The 25,667-nt window shown below is 38.0% G+C and overlaps 1 long non-coding RNA gene across 1 annotated transcript; it reads right to left on the reverse strand.

The window, feature by feature from the left end:
* Positions 1-289: 289 nt before the first annotated feature.
* LOC138683993 (uncharacterized) lies at positions 290-25,209 on the reverse strand. The gene is made up of 3 exons (XR_011323481.1): positions 25,045-25,209; positions 21,212-21,593; positions 290-2,501 (listed from the first exon to the last, which is right to left on the reverse strand). It is a non-coding gene; the product is annotated as an uncharacterized lncRNA (long non-coding RNA).
* Positions 25,210-25,667: the final 458 nt, after the last annotated feature.

The raw sequence follows: 25,667 nt of genomic DNA on the forward strand, positions 1-25,667 counted from the left end.
TCTGACTTTCATCTTTCTCCATTTCTGATATCAGTGTATTTTGATTAGTATCAGTGGTGTGTAATTCACTGGCACACTTAAAATAGGTTATGTTAGTCATTTGTTGTAGAGTTCATGAAATTGCATATGTAATATCCAATTTGTTAGTGAATATTTATCTCAGCCTCAGCTGCAGCATTTATTGGTCAGCTTCTCATTCTTCAATTTGAACTGTGACAGACAGTTGCTAAATATTGCTAAATATTGCTAAATATTGCTAAATATATATATTAAGTTTCTGAGTGTTTAGTAGTATTGACAAAGCCATTTGGCTAGCAAGAAATCCATTACAGCATGACAAACAGAAATGCCTGGATGCCAAAAAATGAATGAAGGGAACATATAGAATGAGAAAAAAACTCAGTGTTTCTCAGGCTGTGCTCTATTTTACACTAGTAATATTAACAAAATGAGAGTAGGACTAGAGCTTATTTTGTGCAGAAAAATGCAAAAATGATGTGTGGGCCATCTGCTAAATTTTGTTGGTTTAGAGCAATGATAAAAAATACAGTCTTTTTAATGTGCTGATTTTGATTCACCATTTCTGCCTTCTAAATTTACATGTGCACTTTAGAGATGGAGGAGATACTTAAGTATTGCTTATAGACCTCTGGACTTGAGCCTTGAAGGCACCTCATACCCCCTACTGAAAATACACAGATGTACTGAAACACCTGATAAGCAGCTGTGAGTGTGCCTGTCCTCTCATAAACTTGTTCAGTTCATCCACTCATTAGTGCTGTCCATGTTTGAGCCTTCTTCATTGAAAACACTTAATTTCTAATTACAGGTACAACTGTTGGTTTTCTGGTCTTTCAACTCACTGTAAGCATAATGTATTTATAATTATTTGGTGGAAAAAGTCCTGAATGACACACTCTTCTTATATCAGCTGCCAGGATGGCCCACAACCACCAAATAATAACAGTATGCTTAGAACAAGAAGATTATAACTTAGAAAGAAAAATTAGATTCCCAGAAGAAAAGAAATGCCAGATTTACTAGCATCCATCCAAACTTACCTCCCTTTACTGGCCATCTGTTTCAGCCATCGTGCAAAAGCAAGCAGAGTTCAACTTGCACAGTGAAGAAAAAGAACTTCAGTTGCCACTATTTTAACATAAGGGAAAAAAGGTAATCACACATTGTAATGTTAAGCACAGTCAGGAATAACTGCCTTGTAGATCTAGAGCTTTCTGTGACTCCTGAAACCTTAATAAGTACCCACTTCGCACTTGAACTATAGGATGGACCTCATAGCCATGTAGACTTATTCTGGTCTCCCTGCTCCCACAGCAGTTTCTGCAGCTATTGTTAAGTGCAAAGTCTCAGCTATTTTGAGTTGCTGTTTTAAGTAGTCTTACCTCAGCAAAATCTTCCAAGAAGCACAAGCAACAGAAGGAAAACACAATTTCCCTCTCCCCTTAAATCATCCTGCAAAATTTGAGTGAAATTGCATAGAATAAATTTAAAAGACGAGTTGCCACCTGACAATTTCTACGTGCTGATTTTTAAAGGCTAGCAAAAGCATTGGCCGTCAGTACAATTCTGAAAGTAAAGTTTCCTGCAGAATCCTCTGCAGTGGAAAGTATCAGGTAATCAAAACATGCTGTGAAGTCTTCCTAACAATAAAAGGATACAATTAATACTTATGACTGAATTGAGAAAATGGTATCCAAATTTAGAGGATTCACTTGAAATTCTGTAAACTGAGGGCTGGCAGTGTTGACCTTTGAACCAGTTAATATTTTTAAGTTCTTTGAAGTTTAAATAGTTCTCTGTATGTTTGTGCTCTTATTCCTAGCATTATCTTGTAAAAGTGGTACAGAAGATTAAATGGCAGAGTTGAACCAGAGCGCTTGCTTTTCACCCACCTTTCAGCCTCTACATCCATCCATGTAAAAGCTAGGAAATGTCACTGTCCTTTGTTTGATAGCATGTGTGGACCTTGTTATGGACCAGGACTCCATTGTGCTAAGCAGTATACAAACACACAGCACCAAAAAGTGGCTGTTGTGTAGACTCTCTGCTTTCACTGCATGTTGTGTTTGTCTGCAATAACTGAGTGCCTTCCAGTAGTGCACTGAGCAATGCGGCTACCATCTGGCATGTGTTTGTTCGCTCACTCTCTCCCCAGGGGGAGAAGTGTGTGCAGTAGAGTGTTATGTTTCTGAATTTTTATACATGGATACTGACACGTGCTGTTATATGTGCTTATGCTAGAAATGACAAGGTCAAAAAATATGCCTTTCACTTCGAGTGAAAAATGGTAATGTTTAGGATGTTCCTTAGTTAATTCTACATGTGCGGGGTCCTGAGAAAGATGTCCCTGTTGCAAAAGAAGACGTTGTGTTTTGAATTTAATGCAGCATTTTCTCATCTTGCATAGCCTCTAGTCACCCTCTGTCTTTAGTAAGGAGTTGCCAGGGGCTTCCATCCCTTTCTCCAGATGGTGTTGGGAGCTGAAGGCAAGAAAAGGGAAGAGGAAAAGTTAAATTTAAAAGTGTTCATATTCACAGAAATGAAATGTGTTCTTCCTGAGACTAGGAAAAGTCATGACACAACAAGTTCTCCACTCATTCACATCCTGTGCAATCCCATCTAAGACAAGATGCTGTTCCATGTGTAAATACATGCAGCATTTGGTCATTACAAATACATTAGTGCTTCCAAAACTTGGAATCAAATATAAATGTACATCTTTGGTATCTGCTGAAAAAAAAACAAAACAGGGAAATTGTTCATCATCATGCTTCAGAAATCATCCCAGAAAGGAGATAAAAATTATTGAAAAATTAGTGGTTCAAAGTATGATTTTTTTTTTTAATGTCCCAGAGTCTTACATATAAAGACAGCCTGTTACACTATTGCATTAGTCTAGCTGAAATGCCAGGGAAGAGTATTTCTGACAAGATAGGCATCTATGTTTCTTTAGTTATTTCATAACCCAGATGGGTGTCATGTGGAATACCTGTACTTATGCTTGAAAAGGGAAAGGAACCTACTGCTTAAAAATTTTTTCCAAAGGGAATTTCCAGAAGACTTCTGAAGAAGTCAACAGCAGTTCACTTGTAATCATTCAGGAGCCTCCAGATGTGTTGTAATCAAGTCATCTCTTCCTTGTGGATATAAGTCCATGGGATCTCTTTATCAGTTCCCTAACTCTTTTCCTTTGTAGTTATTTTTTATTGCTCCATAGTGTTTCTGTGGAAGCTGTATATTTAACCTCTTTCAAAAGACTCTTATTACAACATTTTTTTTCCCCTGTAGATTGATTGTTTATGAATTTAGCAGCAGAAATTGGTGATTAACCTATTATTAACAATTTGGGAGTGGAGCGATTCTGATAAAAAAAGTGTGATACAAGGGGCAGAGCTGGTCATGGGAGACAAGACTTTGAAATTCCATCCTGAATTCTGGCAGTAATTTCCTTTGTGGTTTTAAATGTGTTACTTATCTTCTCTGCAGCTGAGTTTACCCATCTGTTCATAAAATACATGAACTTATCTAACAGAGATGCTACTGCATTTAATTTTTGAATTAAACACTTGAGCATTTTTGTTTCTGTAAATGAAGATTTTCTCTTAGATCTTTGCTAGGCTTTTAGAGACCAAATTAATTTGGAATAATTTTTGTGATGCTTTTGTTGCTCATGAGATAAGCTAGGAGCTTCCCTTACAAATGGTCATTAAAAGTGCCTTCAGTTTACTGTCAGTTTAAAATTGTGATTTTCAAAATCTCACATAAAAGCTCTTATTTTTCAAGAGTGATGCTGCAGATTTTCATCTGTTCTTGTAGTTAGTGGTGGGATAAACTACAAAGAGCATTAAGAACTTTCCCTCAGTCACAGAATATATAGTTTCCTGTAAACTTTATTATGAATTACAGAAGCCGATCCTTAATCCCAATTTAATCCCATAAAATTAGCTTTAGTTTTTTTATTAAACATGGAAGTGCCTTTGTAAGTGGATGGCTTATTACTTCTGCTATGGAAATCAAGTTATTTTTAATTACACATGTGAGATTGTATTTCATAATACTGTTTATAAGTACTGTTATCTTCTCTGTGTCCTCTAATTTAGGTGGTTATGCCAAAGCTGTTGAGCATCCTTCTGATTTTTTTTGTTTTGTTTTATTTGCTTGCTATGTTTTTTTTGCAAATATAGTTTTTTCATGTGTATTTTGCCTCATGCTCTTGTCATGATATTTGTCACAGGACTAATGGATTCTGCTCCTTATCCTCTGATTCACCTGGATGCATTAGGGGGTGGTAATCTAGGTCTTAACTAGACTAATGCCCCTTTCACATGGTAAACAACAAAGAGATGCCTTTATACGCACTGGTAGAATGAACACTTTGCCTGTAACTTCTGTTTCAGTTTTTGAAGCCGTTTGTTCCTCTTCTAGTAAGGACAAAATATAGTGAACAATGTCCTCTGCGCACTGCACAGTTTTGCAATAAGAAACTACATACTTTTGAAACTACCTTTCGAATCTGTAAGCCCGAGATACAAGTTTGTATACCAATTGTGAAAGTCTGTAAAGTAGGGGTCTGCACTAAGGCCCCATCATCTGTTCTTTCTTTCTGGGTCCTGATCTGTCATCTTACTTAGCATAAGCTATAGGCTCATGGGTGCTTCTTTAGGATGTGGGACTTGAAAGCTTAAGTAAGGTCTATGAAGAAACCAGGCTTCTCAAATCCTGGGCAAGCACTCTATTACATGTATTGAACGACAAATGGGCACTACTTTTGAGTCCAGCCATGTTGTAACACAAGTGCACATCAATATATGTATTCATATTACTCTTTGAGCACACCTAGAAAACCAGGCCTTCAGTAGGTTGAATTTAAGGGGAAAGTTAATATGAGTGTTACTGCATTTGGAAGTAGACATCTAACAGAGCCTGGGGAGTCATGGCTTAGAATTACCCATTTCTCTTCAGTGGCTCTGAAGAGAGCCAAGTGAAATAGTTCAGGTGTCTTCCTTATGAATGAGGAGAACCTCATCTGCTGTTTCTGGCTTTGGAAAGGCCATAGGTGTGAGAGATACTCATGCACCTGTTTTGTCCACTCAGCTCGGGAAGGTTTTATAGTCATGGCACTTCTGTCTTAGGTAAGTTTGGCAGTCCCTCCTCCAAGCAATTAAATGTGCAGAGGGAATTGATTTCTACTCCTGAAATCTGTAGGTCCACTGAGAGATGTACGTAAACCCTGTTACAAAGAAAGCTGGGTAATCCGCTGAGAATCACAGCAGGTCTGGTGTTAAACTGGTGTGTGATAGAACTGGTGTGGAGGAGAACGGTGTCTTAAAGACAAACATTTCAACCAGAGGAAAAAGTGAAGATTATAAGGCAATTTCATTCTAAGCAGGGTCATCTGAAGTTTACGGTAAGTGGCAGAAGGTGCTGAAGAGAGATGGCAAAATGCTAAACCCTGGTTCAGTGTTTCGTAATCTGTACCAGCAATGCTGAGACTCCCATTTCCCAGCACACTCCAGCACCTTCCAGGAAGTGTTCCTCAGCCATTGATCATCATTTTGAAAACAAATGTATTATCTTTTTTAAAGTTTTATATAATTTTATGTATTTATAATTTTATATATACATTTCTAAAATGCTACAGTGAAATTTTCAACTTGTTCTTCAGACATATCATATCTGGGCACTGCTAATTCACAACAGAGATGGGACATGTTTATTCAAATGGAAGTGTTATCAAAATCATGGAATGATGCTGCCAATTATGCCATTTCTACCATAGAACATGGTTTTCTTTTGAAATGAATGCAAACCTTCCCTAATACAATTACACTTGTGGGAACATTTGTCAGATGGAATGCAAGCAAATTAGGGATTTATTTACAATGGTCCATTACAGTTCATCCTAGATCAGCTAGAAATATTACCAAATAGTTCCATTTAAATTGTTAGCTGCTACTGTCAGCCTAGGTCATTCACAGATGAGTTTTATCAGAATAAAGAGCTGACAGCACTTTTCTAAACTGAACTACAGAACTCAGGGTTATACTCCGTAATTTCCAGTGTCCTCCCATACCCTTAATATCTGCTGGATGAAAACTGTTACTTAATTCATTTGGCACTTTTATCCTGTTTTGCCCTTGAAGGTTGTAAATGGGGCTTGAGTTCTTTCAAGCCAGACAAGATAAAACTGAATATCTAGCCTAGGAAAGCTTGACAAAAGTGTATGTGAGCTTTATTTGTAAAAAAAAAAAAAAAGTTCCCAATTTGTTAATAATAACACTTGAGTGTCTTATATGTGAGGGAAGGATATGACTAGGGAAGTAACTGAGTAAGAACTTTGTTGTGTTCAGCACTTATAGTAATGGCTAGATAAACTACAACTGGTTTCCACTTTTTGAGGAATGCCTGGTAACTCAGAAAGGAAATGATCAGCCACTGATAGCCTTTAAATGAACTCCAAAGTGTTATTAAGCCTTAAATGTTCTACAGAATGCAATCATTCCTAACAATTGCTGTCCTCAGCTTTTAAGACTGAATTGAGTGTGTTTAACTATCTTTTTTTTTTTCTTTTCTATCTTTCTGCTGAACTAAAGACCAGCATGCTGTAAGGTAGCTGTGCTTGGGTTCCCCTGAGAGGCATGATGCTGTGAGTGTTAACAGAAGACTACTAAATATTGGTAGGATCAGGACTCTCACTAATTTCGGTTGTGGTCTTTTTCTTTTGGGAAAGGAATGTGCTGCAGTCTGCCTCTTATAGAAGAACTTCCCTATCCATCTCCTTCAGCAGAAACTGGTGAGCCTCTTCCGTTTCTTCATAGATGCATCTTCTGCTATGTCCAGAAGTATGCATTTTGTTCACCATGCCATCAGCTTTTCTGATTGGAAACCACTCTCCCTTTCCTTTTTTTTGAAGCCGAGGCAATGTAAAGCAAGAAATGTAAGAGTGCTGACACCAGACACATGGAGTAGGGCCAAGCATTAAGGCAAGAGAGTCAGCAGAAACTACTATTCCTCTGTCTTCTCCTGCTACTTCTAGCCCTTTCCCCCTACATCCCTCAGTTCTCAGCTAAACAATACACAGGCATGAGGCCAAGCCACCAGGTGGGAGGTGAATTGGCCTGTCTCCAGAAGATGCATTGGCCAAGTTTGTAGGCATAATTGATTTTTAACATTTGCCAAATTTGCCTGAATTGTTGCCAGCACAGGTATGATGAAGGGGGAGAAAGAGAAGAGGAAGCCTGGACAGTAACTAGTCATTCATCAGAGAATAGTGTTTTCTTCCATATTGTTTATGCATTTTAGTCATTGGATTAAAGTAACTGGACATAACTTTTCAGGCTGTCTGAGCCCTTGTATCTTCTGTACTGCTTTGTGTTCACTCTACCTCCATAAATGTTGCATTTGTTGCTGTTTGATGGGCCAAACTAAATAGGAGTCTTAAGTCTGTACTTAAGGATTCATTTTAGGAGATGTGGATTTCTTAGGCTGAGGAGGGAACTGAATTTACCTTTCTGATGTACTGCTTTAAAAAGAAGATCACATAAGTGGTACACTCTATCACACTTGTTTAGGAGTCCAGAGCAACATCAAGTTTGGTTGTTTTTTTTAAGAATAGTCTGAAATGTTATGCAGGTGTGAATGGGGCATGACAGATGCTTGCTTGAAAGGCAAGACCTGTTGGATCCCACTAACAGGTCTGGTAGGATGTCTGAAGAAAGTCAGCAGACCACTGTGAAGGCAGGCTTGATGGCATGTCTTCTTTCATACAAAGGGCCCGCAGCCTGTGGAAGTGATTCCGTACTCCCATGCTAGAAGCCTGTGTGCCCATTTTCCTCATTTCTTCCCTGTGTTAGAAGTCCGTCTCCTCCAGGATGGTATCAATGCACAGAAGCTGAAATATCACACTTCCTATCATAACAGACTGGATACAAAAAGCTAACGATTGTGCAGGTAGCAGTCAGGGGCAGGGAAGGCAGGTGGGGAGCAGATACTTGTGAATTCTCAAAAGAGGCAAGAAAGATCTGGAATAGCACCTCCGCAATTACACTTTTGATTTCATAGTGACTTGAAACTCTCTATTTAGTGTTGCCAACCACTCCAGCAAATTAAGGGGTTAGTTCTTATTGTTCTTTTTCACAGGATCGGTTAGGTTAATTTTCTGCGACCTCTAAACAATAAATAATTTACAATTCTACAGAAACATGTCTTTTACTGCTTGAATAGTCGCTTGACAACTTGTTAAGTGGGAGCTGAGTAATTGGGAGCTGAGAAAATCTTATGGTGGCAGCAGAAAATTATATGATTTAAAAGAAGCTTGTGGAAGGCCAAGAAAAAAAAAGCAATAGGTTTGATATCCTTCAAGCACAGTTGCAAGGAAAGATTCTGCTCACTGTGCTGGTCCAAGGGGCTCAGGGTAGAGTTCTGGCAGTGTGAGAGGGAAGCAGTCACTTCAAATATAGCTTATTGATTCAGCCTATCAAAAATGAAAATAGCCATAAATAAAAAAGGTAATTATTTATGCTAGAGAAATAGTCTCTGGTTTACACTTTACTGCACTTAAGTGTGATTCAGTCTTCAGATCTCTGAAATAGGTGATTTATTTCTACTGAGTCTTAGTAGAAAGTCTCCATACTAAAATAAACTTCTTTAAAGTGTGTATAAATGTATCTATATATGCATATAAAGGAATAAATTTAAACTTCAGTTTCTAGAAAGTCATTCTGTACTTGTGGAGTAAGAGCTAGCAGTTGGCAGAACATGTAGTATGGTATTTCTGTAAAGCAGTATGTAATCCTACTTTAGGTGTAATCTTGACTGCAAGTAGTATATTATTAAACTACTGGATACTAGAAAGTCATTTTTTGTAAAGAAAGTATTGGGAAAGCAACCAAAATGGTTTCCTCATGGGCTCAGCCAACTCCCTCTACACTGAATAAAGATTCACTTTCTTCTGGGGATAAGAGACAATTAGATTCCCAGAGCTGTTTACTGTAGGAACTATAATTGCCGGAGCCTGTCTTAGTACCTGGAATGGTTTCGAAGAGATAACTGCTCTTTTTATGTGCTAATTCATGTTTGACTAATACAGCATTTGCAGCTGACTGTCTTTGTGTGTCGATAGCTGAATCCACCAACTATCCACCAGTTTGTTCTCCAAATGGTTACTGTATAACTAGCAGAATGTACTTACATACTTCTGGGCAGTAATGACAAAGTATGAATTGATCCCTCTTTATACACTTTTAATACAGCCAAATACACTAGCTGCAAAATGAAATATATGTATATCTACAATAGGGAGATCTTTGTGTTCTATGTCAGGCATTTGTTATTTACAACCAATTTGTTGAATGCAAGAATCAATATTTAATCAGAACCTCCAACAGTTATCATCAAGTTTCAGAAGTCATGATTCAGTTTCAGAAAATACAATTTGAGGCCCTCTGACACTTCAGAAAGTAGGAAATACTGTACACAACCTAGGCTGTCAAATGTGAAAAACCAAAAGTCTGATTAGTTAGTTGCCCTGCTGGAACGCTGACTTGTATAATACATCCAGCTGCTTTTTCCCCTTTCAAAGGAAATGGGAGAAATACCTAATCTGACTGGGTCTCATTTTTAGGTCTTAAGTATCTGTGTGCTGGATCAGTATCCCACAGTCTATCTCTAGTAAAAGGCATCATTTGGCTGCCTGGGGAAACTGAGCCCCAGATTTGCTCCCAGCTTGGTCGCTGGCTTCTCCTCTCCATATTGCTCGCTCCCCTCCCTGTGTCAATTCTCCCATGCCACTTGGGGTCACCACGCATCTGACAATGTACACACGGGAGTGTAGGTGTCTTTCACTTCTCACATCTGTAAAACCCAGTGTCATAATTCCCTGCAGGCTGTTTTTCTCTGCTGGTAGCTCAAGCAGTGCCAGTTCATATGCCCTGTTTTTCCCCTGTGCAGGAATGGGAGAGCTTTGTGTCTCCAGTGCTACTGAAAACCTTCCTGCTGAGAAGAGCAGTTGCAGGGCAGCAATTGAAATTCCTCAGTTGTTGTGCTGGGTCTGCGCTGAAGGCTGAGCTGTATTGGTTTCATCAAGAGCTGCTTTACACTCATAAGCACTCACTGATGTTTTCCGCTATGTGGGACATGTCAGGGATTTGTGCTTTGATTGGATTAGTGTCTGGTTGGTGGTTACAGCATACAGGCAGCCCTAATTCTTTCAAAAGCATCTTCTAAAAAAACATTGTTAGGAATTGGACCAAGTGAGACACAGATCTTAAAATGCTGGGTGAGAGAAAGGTCAGAGTAGTCTGAAACCTGAATGATTAGTATTTAACATCCAGCTGTAAGCTCTATTGTCATGCAACTTGTCAGTAAGGAAGTGTGTGATTTGAGACATCTATGCATTACAGAGGATGTATTTACTCATATGCAGCAGATAGAAATGGGTACTGATTGTTGGGGATTTTTGTTGTTGTTGTTCTTTTTAAAGCGGATTTACAAAACTTCAGGGGCAATAAGGAGTGATGTTTTTGCTGCGCCCCTGTGCAAGCCTGAGGAGCTGTGCATGCCTGTTGCACTGGCTGCACCCATGCTGGGGTGGAGGGAGGTGAGTGGATGTTAGCAGTGGAGAATGAAATAGGGACATGGCAAGGGGAACAAGAATGAATTGAGAGCCATGATGCTGAAGGAGAGAGGCAAGGAAATGAAAGAAAAAGCAGACCAGGGAACCGGACCAGGATGAGAGGGATGAACACAGGTAACCAGGCCAGGTGGTCAGAGGAGAAGTAGAGGATGATTTCCAATGTGAGATTTTCAAACAAATTTCAGTCAAGTTACCATGTCAAGATGTGCAAAGCTGATCTGATAGGTCACTGCCACTGCAAGCAGCAGGTTATGTTCTCTTGTCTCTCCTCCCCATGGATTCCCTGTCCAGCCCTGCCATGTACTACTGCCACTCGTGACTGCTCTGGTTCTCACTGGTCCCCTCTGTGGCTTCTCACAAATGTGGCAGAAAAATAATCTAGAAAAATACAGGGTAGTCTTCTGCTGAGGTGGGTTCTACTGCTTCTGCTGCAGAAGGGTTCAGTCAGTGCCTTAGCTGGCTCAAGGGAGGAAATAATCTGGAATGGGGATGAGTGAGACAATGAAGAAACAGGAAGGGCTGGGCTGGGGTGGGCTGGGGTGGGCTGGGGTGGGAAGGGAGCAACATTTCTCTCCTTTCAGTGACAGTGACCCATGTGGTAGACTTAGCCACTTGTAGAGATGCAACCTGAATCTAATTCATGTTCCAAAATAATTTGTAGGGATGTTGGGTCCCACACCTTTCTACTCAAGATTAAACATGAAAACACATCAGCAGAAATCACAGATCTTGACACTGCTGCAGTATTTGCAAATGCAGAGTCTGTTGTACGGAAAGAGTGCTTTCTTGTGAGATGGTGTTGATAGCTGTTCAGAAGGTCAAAAAGGCAAGGCATTGGTGCTGTGAAAGGAGTGCCTGTCTATTTTTCTCTTCATTTTCCTCCTTGCAATTTCTGCCATCATTAAACTCACTGAATGTTTTTGCGCTTGTTCAGATGAAACCCCTAAATAATTTGCAGTGTTCTTTCCCCTAGCAATAAGTATATGGGTCTGTACAAGATCTTTGCCAGACTTAACTATTCTGTTTCACTGAGCTTGAAGCAAACCATTTTTCTGTATGTGTATGTGTATGTGTATGTGTGTGTGATTTACAGGTTTGAATTACTTGAGTTTCTCCTTAGGATTTGCATTCAAACATTTCCTGGTTTCAATCATAGACAATAAACTGGCTTCTGCTCATTCAAACCCCAAGGCAAATCTCTTGGATGTGTTTTCAGTTCTCAGTGAATCTTCACTAAGCGTGCTGAATTCTAAGCCTGTTGCTTGTTTGCTATTAGGAGAGCTATCAGTGAAGCATAAATCAAGTTACCACAAATTATCTAACTGAAGTCAATTTGTCAATGCTATACCAGTATAAGGGGAAAAAAAAAAAAAAAAAATTGTTTGTATTTGCATATCTGTGATGTACCCATCAGATACCTCCAGAGCATAACTTTTCTGTTTGGGAGTAGGACTGTCTGGGACATTATATTCTAAGCAATTTATAGATAAAGTCATTGAAGAGCCACCACAGAAAGACTGTTTGCTTTATTGTGGTATGTTGGCAATGGGATGCATCCCTCCTGGAACTGGAACCAGGTGAGTCAGTAAAAAGTTGTATTTGTGATGGCACTGGGCAGGACAGAAGGGCTGCAGAAATGAGAAGAGTTCCTCATGTATAGGGTCAGGTAGAAAAGAACTTCCTAACCAGCTGAAGTTAGGCATGTGAATTGCTTTACTGTGTGTGGTTTGCCCTGTTTCTGTTCTTACCTTTGCACACACCTGCTGTCACCTGAGAATCTCAGCTTGTTTCCACCTTTTCTATCTTCTTCCTGTTGATAAAAAATCCACAACAATCCCTCAATCATTGTTGCCAGCTCAAGGGGGAGGGGGAAGAAATGATTAAGAAGGTATAGACAGGTGGATTGTACGTATCTGTAGAAATGGTCTCCTTTGAGGTGATACTGAAGCACAGTTTTAATTGATTAATGCTGGTGATTAATTGTCACTAAGTTTCTGCTTGTTATTCTATATTACTTCCTCTTCTATTTCTGTTTATGTTGTTGAGGTTTGAGCTACCTTTTATTTACTGTTCTGTTGTAGTGGATTAAAGCAAAAATACCCATCACCATCCTTGTAGAACACCACCTTAAAATGGCTGAACAGAGCATGAAAAAATAATAATTGAGTAACTAGTGATTTTGGCTGAGAAAAGAGCAGAAAATTTCTATCAGAACATGCAGGATCACCACATTTTGTGTTTAAATCTGTTTTCCACAATGACAGAAAAATCCCTCTGAAATTAAGGAAGCTGCCTTTTCTTTTTCTAGTACAACCGAATTGATTTTCTGTGTCTGTTACGGTGACTTTTTGCTCAGTGTGCTGGGGCATGTCTCACTATCATCAGTTGTCCAGTCTGTTTGTTAGACTCTGGGCTGGGTTCTGCTCTGTCCAGAACTAGTGAAAATCTGAAGTAAGGCCAGTGAAATTAAACAGTGTGTGAGGCTTGAACATAAGTTCAAATGTTTTCAAGATCTGCACCTTGTACAACCAAATCATCATAAAGCTGGAGGCCCTGTACTATTGATATGCTAGGAAAAAAACAGATCTCAGAGACATTTTGAGATTTATCCTCCTGATAGCAAAGCTTTGGGTTATACCTTTGCATAGGTGAGGTTATTTGTGTACAGAATAACTTTTTCTGGTTTATAAGTCTCTACGCTTGTGTCAAAGAAAAGCAGGTTGAAATAAAACATGAAAACAGACGATAAATGCCTCCCACACAATTGTTCTTTCAGCTGAGTCACTTTCTCAAATGCAGTACTATGGGACAAATGCAAATGTTTCCTCAGTGTCCTAAAAGCGGTCTTTAACAGTAGAATTGGGTAATTTTGTGTTATAGAAACCAAAGAAGAGCCTGGATCCAGTGTCTGCATAGGAGGGAGATACAATGCTGCTTTGTTCTGTTTTTGTAAGGCATACAAGTCTTTTGAGATAACGTCTAAGAAACAGATTCTGCCACTGGAGGAGAATTCCAACAGCTTTCCACCACTTCCATCTTCTCCTGCTTTCCCAGTAAGCTACTCTGGAATTAACTAGAGAGTGTAATACAAGGTCTAAGAACCTGTAAAAAGTCAACCAGTTTTTAGTTAAGTTTTAGAATTCTTGGAGTGATATTCAGAGAAACCAAGTGGGATATCTTTTTAAATACAGTATGCCATGGTATTGGGTTTTCTACAGTGACATGAGGGTTGTGCTTCACTCTTTTCCTTAGTGCCTTATCTTGGCTCATAGAGTAGGAACCAGACCATCCGTCACTTATTGCTGCAGGAGAATATGGTGGTTTTTCTTCATGTAAACAGGATAGGTAAGTCACAGCAGCATCCCATCTCCCGTTAAAGGTCATCCACATGTTATTGCCAGCAGACTGGTAGGAAGGCAGTTTTGCTTCAAATATGACAGAATGAAGAGTCAAATCTGAGCCTTGAACACTCTGGGAATGATTGCCTGAGGATTCTTCTCTGCATCCCAACAACAGTTAATTATAGTTGGTTTTAATTTTAAAGTCTGTTATTCTAAGAACACTAAAGGGGTAGCTGTCATTTTGTATATGCATCTCTGACAGTTTGTCAAATGGTTTGTTTTAATCAACTGCAGTATATTTGCTGTAGCAGAATTCATTACTGCATTGAAAAAAATCAAACATTTCTCCCAAGTTATCAAAGGAAAAAGAATGTGTGTTTTTCATCCACTGCCCAAAGGCAGCCAACATAGTTTAAAATTAAGGATGAGGGTGGCTAAATGTCTTGGATGTCATCAACTTCTAGCCGACCTACTTTGTCCAGAGTAATTTTTACTGTAAACTAATCTTTACAATGTCAGTTCCTCAACATTATCAGTGTCATTAATGCATCCTTCACAGCAGCAGTGTGGTCAAAGATTTTGCTGATGGTGCTGCTTCTCAGGGCTCCCAGTGACTCATTGTCTGAAATGTTCTGATAACTGAACACGCCTTACCCCAAAACCCTCCCTGTAAGCAAACTCAGTGCAGCTCCAGCACTGGACCTTGTCACATGGTGTGTGGTGAACATATAAATCTATATTTAATTAGGCCAGAGGTTATAGTAGATTAGACAGAGGTATGTCAAATGTTGCCATTTTTTCTTCATTGTTGGGTTTAAGTTTTGTGAAACCACAGGGTTGGAAACTACGGCCTCTTTGCATCTAGCTCCTCTTTATCATGCTCTGTACTTAAAAAAATATGCGTCCTACCATTCAAAAATCGATCTTCAAGGCAGCATTTCTTCATTTACCACTTATTTTGAACCTATTTGTATCTAACATCCATCCTTAGTTTTCCCACAATCAGTATAAAACCATCTTTCTTGAGTCAGACTGTTAATCAGAAAGACTTGTTTTTTGGCTCTGCATTTTACTCCACTTTGTTTTTTTCCAGTCAGTTTACAGGCAAGTATCTGTAAACCAATTAGTTTGAGCAACTTATCTGAACCAAGGGGCCATGGTAGCCTTCATCTATAAAAATATGTCACACATATTCTCACCTATGTTGCTAAATTAATCTCAGAAAGACTATTTCTGCAATAAGGCTTTAGCTAGTAGCAAGAGTAGTAGCATGTGACTTGAAAGAGATTGCATATCTTGCACTATAAAATACACTTTAGATAAAGTATCTTAGCTGGTGGCACTTTGATGTGGAAATCTGTACTGTTACATCCTCACAGACTACTGCACTCACTTCTGAGATTATTTTTGAACAAAAACTGTGAGAGAGAACCTAATGAAGTTAGGCTTTACAGCTCAGCTTCCTAGCAAATGAAAGATTTTTTTTGGACTTCTGTCTACTTTATTGATAATTCAACTATTGAGGTTTCCAGATAACACTGAAACTTTTTAATTCAGCACAAATTCTGGGATTTACCTAGGCTTTAAAGGCCACAACTGACAAACAAAACCTTCAATCTTTGTTAAGGAGAAACATAAAAAATATGGCAAGGAACTTAACTGCGGCACTAGGCATTGTAGCTGTTGCCATAAAGCATGAAAGGCAGATCTTTAACCGGTTTAGTGTGAAGTTAGTTGGAACTGTATTTAAGGCTACCTAATAACTGTTCCAGAATATTCCTATTTGGTTTTAAACATAAAAAGCTATTGGGCTAGGAAGAAAGGTTGCTGTTATTAAGGTTGAGGGGGACTGGGAGAGAATATCAAAGTACTGGCTGAGATTATTTTAATACCTTTTTTTGTAATTGGAATGTACAAATTCATCAAAATCTAATCTGCTTGTGAGAAAAGACTGATTTCAGTTTGTATTATCTTTCCACAATGGATTGGGGGGGGAGGGGAGTTTCAAAATTAGTGATACTGCCTTTTTTAATATTTTGAAGACAAAAATAGTTTGAAATAATGGTGTTATTTAATAACAAAAACTGTAATAAATAACATGTAAAAGTTCAAAACTAGAGCAAAACCCTGTGATAACCCAAACTGATCATTGGGCATGGCTTTCTGTTGCTGTTGTTGAAATTTTAAGTGTTCCCCAATTCAACCAGAAAAGAATCTCAAACATTGCAAAATCTCAATTTGGAAAAAAATAATCTCTGAAGTATATGACAAACGCATTTTTTTTTTCTTTGAATGCAGAAACTATTAAAAACATTATTTTTCATCTTACAATAACACTGAGACTATATGTCAGTTAGTTTGTTATCTTCCAGTAACAAACCATATTGATTAAGAAAACAAGCCAAGATTAAAGGAAAATAGATTAATAAGAGGACTTTCTATTAATAGTAAAGTAGCAATGATTTTAGAATTAAGCTTATGCTTAGATTTTTAAAAATTATACTGATATTCAAGGCCTGTTATGACAGTGTCTTTTGCTAAAACATTCAATTTTTCTTCTCTTAATGTATCACTGCATTTACAGTTCTCATCCCTTGTATGCACAGGATGGTATGATTTTTTTTTTCCCCAAGGTATTAAAATGCTATTAAACATGACAGAACTAGGAAGCATCTACTTTCACTGGAGAGAGTCAGGAATTCCAATATTGCCTCTGTATTTGCTGGAGTATATTCTTTGCACTTTCTATTTAGTGTTGAACCAGAAATAGAATACCCTGTTGCCTGAGCAAAACTCTGGGAACATAACGAGTTCTGTTCAACAGGCCCATGTTAATACTTACCTTTATTTTCCATGTAGTTTTCATTAACACCTAACAAAAGTCTAAAACAAAATATGTAGTATGTACACTTCTAGTATAATTTAGTGCATAATACCCCATACTTATTTGCTAGCACTGTATAATTTAAACTGGCTAGAATTATGTCCCAGAACATTGTTTAAATCAAAAAAGTAAAAACAACAATCAGGCTGTGCACAAACAGGTGACATAAAAACCTGTTATTACTGCATTTGGATTAGTGTGGTGGTACATTATTGAAGTAGTCCTGGCTCTTGATAGGTACTTATACCTAGTTATGTATATACTGGAGTACACAATGCACAAATATAGAGTACACATTTTTCATTTAACAAAGCAGATTGAAAGAGCCTGGCAAAACTAAAAAGCAGTATCTGTTCAATATAGGATGGAATATGATATAGAATGTAATTTTGGGGTGTTAGTCTTTACATACTTATCCAAATATGTGTGTGTGTGTCACGTGTGTATGTACATTTATGTAGACATGCACACACACACAGAGTTCAAAAGCTGATGCAGCTACTGAACATTGGTGACACTTTCTGTTGAGATGGTTTTTCACGACATATGTATCTGAACAAAGGTTTTGCTGGTAAAACAGTAATGAAAAAGAAGAAAATTGTGGCTCTTTAAGGAAACTGAATGCTAGACATGGTTTTGGAATATTCATCAAAGATTAAAATAGTTCCAAATGGACAGTCGAAAATTTCTGATCACCCAGAGGCACTGAACATTCATAAACAATAGCTAAAATTTTGAAAAGGTGACATGAATTACCCTGCAGACTGTCTCTTTGCCATGTTAATGCACTTTACCAATTTGCTGTCATTTTTAATATTGATTTACGGGAGATTCTTTTACACTTAGGCTCCTAATTTTCAGAGCCCCCAAGCAATCACCATATACTGACTATTGAGTTAGTTCAGTTGTTATCACTCCTCAAGTGAGAATGAAGGACACCACGTACTATTATTTATCTTTGCCTATCTTCCCATTACTATTAAGTATAGACCTACTGTGTTTTCCTTCTTCACTCATTTATGTGCCAGCATTTACACATGTTGTGCTATTTTATAGTGTATGAAGTATGTTTTTGCACACATTCAAGACTCTGCCTTGTAGCAAAGTTACAAAATATTCATGCGTGGGAATATTTAAGAGACAGCATAAATTTAACTTGGTTTTACAGCTAAACTAGCCAGCTGCAAATTAACTGATGAACATTTAGTCTAGCACTATCTGCGGCCAAATATACATTTCTTGACTAGAAGCAATATAAGGTATCATAGTACCATTTACTCTGCAGAAATTACTCTGACACTAGTAAGAATCACTATGTGTAGGTTAATTATAAGTATTAATTTAAAAAATTTGTGCAATGCAAGATCTTAGTTATGATAAAGTTTGGATCACTAGTTTATAGTTGTCATCTCTAGCTTCACAGTTGGATCAGGCTTACACCTCCGTGTCTCTTTGTCCTGTATTAAAGAGAAATCCCAGAGTCACAAAAAGCTTGAACAGGCTTTAAATGAAGTAGGAGTATGATGCTTATTGCTCTGATAGTGGTGGGAATGTCTGGTAGCACAAGGAGTGGATGATGTCAGATGACTGGAAGAAATTTTTTTTTTTTTTTTTTTTTGCTAAGATGGTGCACACTTTTCTTTTAAACACCAAAACACTCTTGAATATGGTCTTAAAAAAAAAAAAAAAAAGAGAGAAAATCAGCTCCCATAAGTTCCAACTTCCATGGGTATCAACAGAGCTAATTGCCACCTACTTGTAAATATGTGCTCTGTTGGGTCTAGCCCAACTCCTGTTAAAACCAAAAGGAATCATTTCAGCTGGTTCTAGCTGAGTAACTGATGTTACTATTACATCAATTTAATGTAACCATGATCATGTCTGGTTTTTAGGACAAGTTATGACTTATATAATCTTCTTGTTGAACTTTTTGGCTGTTGAGGATTCACTGGATAATATTCTAGTTTCTGAAATATATACAGTGTCTCAAAAGACAAACTTACTCCTTTTAAAGCCATTTTCTGTACAAATTGTTATTGTCAGAGAATGAAGAGTACATAGGATTTGCAAAAACACGAGAATAGATCATGGATGTCACAGAATCACAGGATGACTGAGGCTGGAAGGCAGGTGTGGAGTTCATTTGTTCATGCCCATTGCCTTTTGTCCTGTCACTGGGCATCACTGAGAAGAGTCTGGCTCCATCATCACTGGAACAAACTCAGTCTAGACTGCTGAAAGCTTACCCAGCAGCTTCTATTAGCCAGCAGCATCATTAACCAAGAGATCACTATGAAGCCATGGAGTTACCTCATCTGCAAACAAACATCTTACGCAGGTGTAGCATTTTCACTGACTAAAGAAGTTGGATATGAGCATCTAGACAGATGTTTTGTTCAGTAATACAGCAACATCTGTCCAAAAATATATTGGGATATCACCACTGTGACAGCTGAGCTCTGTAAAGTGAAGCTGCCTAGGTTGTCTACACAGTGCTGGAAACTGGACTCCTCACCTAGATGCCCTCCCCCCTTCCCAGCTAAAGACCCGAGCTGGGAATTAGTACTTACTTTCCTGCTGCCTTACTGAGGGAGTTCAGAGCCTCCTCCTCTCCGTAAATCCCTTCTCCAGCTTCTTGATCCTCTTGCTAGCACTATTTGGACACCTATTGTGGCAATTCTAGCAGGGAGTGATGTAACCTACTGGGACTTTCCCAGCTTGTAGGAGCATAAAATGGCTGAGCCATTTCTACATTATTTATGCAGTTCTTGTACCTTTCCTACATTGCTCAGAAATTAATGTGGAGGAAAGACTGAAAGAATAACTCAAGCTTATACGATACCAGCCAGGTAAACCTAGTAGATCTGTGCCTGACATCTGTTTGATCTTCTCTGTAATTTTTCTTAACGTTTCTTGTAACAAGTAAAGGATTGCATGAAGTCACCAGCTATGAGATGTGAACCTGAAATTACTTTATGAAGTTCAGCTGGTGCCAAATAGATGCTGATGAAGTCTGGAGAATGTGTTAGACATTTTAATGTCAGGCACTCGGACTGATTCTGCATTGCTGGAAGGACTCTCTGCAAAGTCAGAATGTGCAGCACAAATCTCATGTGTGCACACATCTGAGGACAACGTTATTAAGAAAAGTTAAAATCAGTGCAAACTACAGATTTTATGAGATTTGTCTAACAGAGAGAAATCCCTTGGTCTGAAGCTCATTCTTTCTGTCTGCTAAATTACTTTGAGACCACCTTGGGCTTTAGGAGTTATTTGGAAGGGGGAGGCCATTTTTAGATTTTGGCAAGCCAGCCATCTTGAGGAAACTAGACAGCAAAAGTAAATCAGGTTTGGGACATTCATTTTTTTCCCCTCTTCTTCACAAAGCACCAATATTTTTGAATGAAATCTTAACTTTTACATTTTGATTAATCAAAAACTCCTGCCATCACATGTGGAGTAAGACATTTACCTTTCTAATTGGAAGAAGCCAAATATATTTGAAGAAGCTTTGGCCACTGCTGCCAAAATACTGTTTCATATTCGCTATTGATGGGATTGCGTCCCTGCAGCTAAAAATGCTGCTTTACTGCAAAAGTCAGCAGGTAATCAAGGAGAAAGAATGGGAGGAGGTGACCTCACTGAAGAAATGAGGTGGGTTGTCATTACAAATACATATCTCACTGGCTGGGGAATGGGACTTTCCTATTCCATGGGTGTAAACAGAGGGCGTAGGGTATCTACTCTTAAATATAGAATGTACATCATAAAGCCCATGTTCCCTTTTAGCTCTTGTTCTTTTCATTTGATGCATGAAAGAGATACTGATTGGCTTGTTGTGAGAATGCAGGCATGCACTGTTGAATAATTGAGGATGTGAAATATTTTATCATAATTCTTTATCAGTAACAAATGAGAGCTAGGAGTTACTGCTATAAGAATTAAGGAATTAATAACACCTTTTATTAGTCCTGCCTCTTCTGTTGGCCCTATTCTTTAATTTTTCATCTCTTTGGTGCCTTTATATTTCAGAAGGAATTCCAGAGCTGAGTTTTGTCCTGTTGAAAGAAATTAATCTGGTGACTGTTGAGAAATTTAAATGTAGTAAGTGTTTCTGCAAAGAAATGCCCAGTGCTGTTATGACTCTATATTACTCTACATCCACAAAAGGCAGCCCGTAGAATACAGGTTAGAAAACCTTTCGGTGCTGTTAAAATTTTCACATCAGTGATAAAATACTAATAAAAAGGTCCGTAGATGAAACAACAATCAACAAATATTAAAAACACCTTCTCATATATTACAACACAGTAAAACAAAAACCAAAGTTACCTCTAATGAGTGCAATTTTTACTTCTGCTTATCATTTGTTGTTCCACGTCAACAACCAAGATTCACAAAACTTTGAAGAGACACTGTGTTTCATGTGGGCGTAATAGACGCTTTCCATGAGCACAGCTATCTCTTCTCCTCTTCACAGAAGGGATTGCAGACACATTCCTGTTCTCCTTTCCAGCCTCCAGAGTAATGTTTCTTCAGAGACCAAATTTCACGGGGCCTATTTTGATCCTGTCTTCACGCTATGTTTTTTGATACTGTCTGGGTGAGTAGGGCCAACAGATTTCTGATGTGTCCAAGGTTCTCAGTAAAATCAGGAAGACCAAAAACGTATCTTCTAGATAGATTTTTCTATGATAAAAATAAATATATCTCCCTGTATGAAATTTTAAAAGAAAGACATGAATGGATTTCAATATATTTTGTTTGCTTTGCCATACTGTAGAATGAAAATACTAGCTAGAAATGCACTAAGCCTTAAAGATTTATGAAAAAACTACATGTAGAATACATGCTAGTGAATACACCCATGACAATTTGTTTGTAGCATTTATGCTTTTACATATCCTAGATTCTAGCAGTGGTCGTGTGGTTAATAGAATTGACATATGTAACAGTGTCACAGCTCAGAACATCTGTAAATGTGAATACTTGTAGCCTTACCTTTACTAGCATTGCACTGCACAAAACATAATCTTGTAAGCTACTGGTGCCCTATACACTCTCTTTCTCCTACACTGTAGTTACTGTTGGTAAAAGCAACTCGAATTATGTCTACAATTGTTCCTTTGAACCAGCTCCTTTTCTGCAAATGATTCTTATAAGATGCTTAAAGTTTCTGCTGCCATCTCAATAGCCATGCTGTTAAAATGTTTGTTTTAAAATAGACTCAAGCTCAGCCTTTTAAAAGGACCACTTTATTTAGCAACATGCTTTTTTTTTTTCTTTTGCAAACTTTTCCTTCACTTACAGTGTGACTCCCACTCCATTTTCTAAGCTTATTTAAAAAGTTATAAGTTAAAAGTATTTTATGTATTTAAAAAGTCACTCTCCTCTCATGGACAACTACTATCAGTGTCCATGGTTCACCTCACATCAAACAATCAACTGTCCCTACACAAGGTCCTATCCTGTCACTGCAGGGAAAGTAGTGCAGATGTACAGAAATAAGATGCACCAAATGCTCATGACCGCAGGCTATATGGAAAAGGCCTTAGCAGGCCACATCTGAAGCTGTTTTTATCAGACACAGCATCTTTGGCTGTAAGGGAGATATGTCATTTTACACTGGCTAAGGATTGATTCAGGATGAGACGTGGCTGGGGTTTTCTTTTAAAGTAGATTATTTATCCATCCATCCATAATATGTATAGCTGTCTCACCACCAGGTAATTAATATACATAAAGTGACTAGGGTATCTTAGGGGATTACTTTTCTGTTTAACTTTGGGTTTTTTTCTGTCCTCAGATGACTTGTTAGTTTACAGACAGCCATGCAGCATTAGACTTTATCTCTCTTTCTCCTCAGTATCTCTACACCATGCAATGCAGTGCCATGCACAGATATTTGACCTAGCTGTGAGCAAGGGTTTTTGGGTGCTGGCAGCAGCATGACCATATTCTGACGCATGATCTAATCCTCCTCTGAGTGGAAAATTAGCCCCCTGGGATTGCTCCACTAAGTTGCCAATATGGCTCCCAGGACTGAGGCTAGTTGCTGTACAGCCCTGGTTGTACTTTTGACCTATGTTCAGATCAGGAACTGCAAAATTATGAGAAGCATCTGCTTATTCTTTGTCTTGGGGACAGTGAGAGAAAGTTACGTCACTGAAACTTTAGATTAGCGTGAAATAATAATAAAAAATCTTTTGAAAACTAGAAACATCTGTTGCAGTCTCTATTTTTCTTTTTTTTTGGTGTCACAGCAGTAATGACCCTATTGCTGGTGAAATTTCATACTGGCATTAATTTAATAAAACAACAATACATAGTGAACATCTGGCCTCTTTTCCTTTTGTCTGTCACAGCCCATTCTGGCCCAAGAGCATTACCCTAGTGGGTGGTAAACAAGTACAAGGGAAAATAAAGTATACCATCTGCCTCCTTTCGTGTTTGCTCATTATATGTTTTCATGTTATTTATTCACTAAGCAGGGTCAAGAGCTTCAGTGCGGTCAAAAATATATAGCAAGATAGATTTGACTTACGGCATAGCTTCCATAAACAGTCTTATAAACTGTGGAGTAGACTTGACACAGTGGACAGTATGGTCTAGATGAAAATACTGTGTCACAGCTTTCAGTTTGGTGGGAACCTACCAGACAGTTATTTTTAATAACTCTATGTCATTACGAAAATGGAAGAGACATTCGGTGGGATTCTGTACAGGTTGCTCTAACCTGCTGCCATTCAGTGTTTTTAGCCAGATGCTAATTAGCCAGACACTAACTGAGGGTGCAAAGGGCTGGGAAGGCTCTACTAGTGTGTTAGCTGAAAGGTTTTGAAATTACATGATGTGGAGAAATTGCAGAAATAGTCTGAAAAAGATAAATTAGCATATGACATGGACGAACATTGAGTCATGGCCTTGGCAGGGATAAACAGCTATGCAGCTGTAGGATGTAGTATTGGCAGTGTAGCTGCCTACGGGTTCAGAGGGGTCTGGATTGTGAATTGAATGTGAGGCAGCACTGATGTTTTACAAGGCAAACATCATCCTGGAAAACAGAATGAAGAATAATTTGAGATAGACAATATAACTTTGTCCTATGCAAAATGAGTAAAACATTAGTCTAGAGTCAGTTACTCCACTCTGAGGGAGACTTGGACCACCTGAAAACATTTCGGTAAGACACAGCTCCTAGGCATCCAGAAAATATTTCCTACAGAAAAGACTTAAAGATTCAGGATTGTTTAGACTAAAGAAGAAATGGTGGAGGAGGTGTATGTGAAAGGAGTCTCAACTTTATAAAAGAAATGGTAGAATTTTGTTTTGGCAATGAAGATTCAGACCAGGTGTTAGAAAAAACTTTTTAACTGGAAAGAAGGCCAACCTCTGTATAGACTCTCTGGGGAGAGTAACGAGGCTTTATCTGTGCAAGTCTTCACAGCTATGGTAAACAAGTAAATGTTGGAAGATATATTGCTATGGCTAGTATTACCTTGCCTGTATGAATGAACCAAATAATATCTTCTAGGGATCCTTCTAGCTTAACCTTGATGGATCTTGACAGCAAATTAGCCTTCACACATAATCCAAGAATGGTTCCTTTATTAATCAAACAGTTAAAGTTAGAGTAATTATAAAGGCACAGAGAGCTGTATTAACCATTTTGGTCCTTTGCTTTCTCTCTGTTAACTACTGTTAAGCTACTAGTTTACTAAAAAATAATTTTACTGTTACTGAACTGTACTGCATTGGATTGTAAATGTTTTACAATCCTGGCACTTGGACACCAGCTTACTATATTTATGTTCATTGTGACCTGTAAGACAATTATTCTTCCTAGAAAAATAAGGTTGAGAAGATCATGGTTTAAACTAACACACAGCAGAGTCAGGATAATCTTGGTAGTAAATTTTAGGTGCTTGAAAATTATACAAGAGAGTCGGTGACCCTTTTATGAGTTTGGAAAAAAAAGCTAAGACAAGCCTTTAATGAATACTTTGCTTCAGTGAACATTTTCCAAGAAGAGAATAATAATCATAATCAATTAATACAAATTTATAATCTAGCTATCAATGAAACATATATTTATATATAAAGATGAATCAGCCACACTCAGTTATTTAATGTTAATGTAAAAAATACAGCGTTATTTATTTTACCTGAGAATTTTGAAAACTTCTAGATCCCAGGAATATGGCAATTTGTTTAGATGTCTCCTCTTTCTGGTATGAAGGCAGTGACTCTGCAGCTTTTGCTGAAATGCACCCTGGCACTCACATGAATAATTCCCTTGCAGCAAGTAAGCTATGAGTTTTGTGACTGGAAGAGATCATATCTATTCAATTATGCAGTTGAAACACCTCCTCAACAGCCTGGGAAGGCACACCAGCCCTGGAACAGCTAACTTTATTAAATCAGTCTTTATGTATTTGTGTGGGTGGGTCAAATAACACTCTGGTGTACAATGTGTAATGTAAATGGCATCAATAAGCTAGAGAATTTCTAGGATATTTAAATTACTCAAAATAGTTGTTTGACTTTGAAAGCTCTTCAAATTATGGAATAATTATGATGCATGTTCAAAATCATAACAGAGTTTGGGATTTTTAAAAATTGTTCCTTTATTTTGCCTGCCACTACATTAACTGTTTGGAGTTCTTTCAGTAAACCTATCAAATTCTTTTTTTCCTTAAACTGACTTGATTTTTAATAGAAATAAAAATTGAATTTCTTTGCAAGTCTGCAGCACAAACCTGAGTCAGAATATGCAGCTAGGAATGTT

The sequence above is a fragment of the Haliaeetus albicilla genome, chromosome Z (genome assembly GCF_947461875.1).
Source record: "Haliaeetus albicilla chromosome Z, bHalAlb1.1, whole genome shotgun sequence".
Lineage (NCBI taxonomy): Eukaryota > Metazoa > Chordata > Aves > Accipitriformes > Accipitridae > Haliaeetus > Haliaeetus albicilla.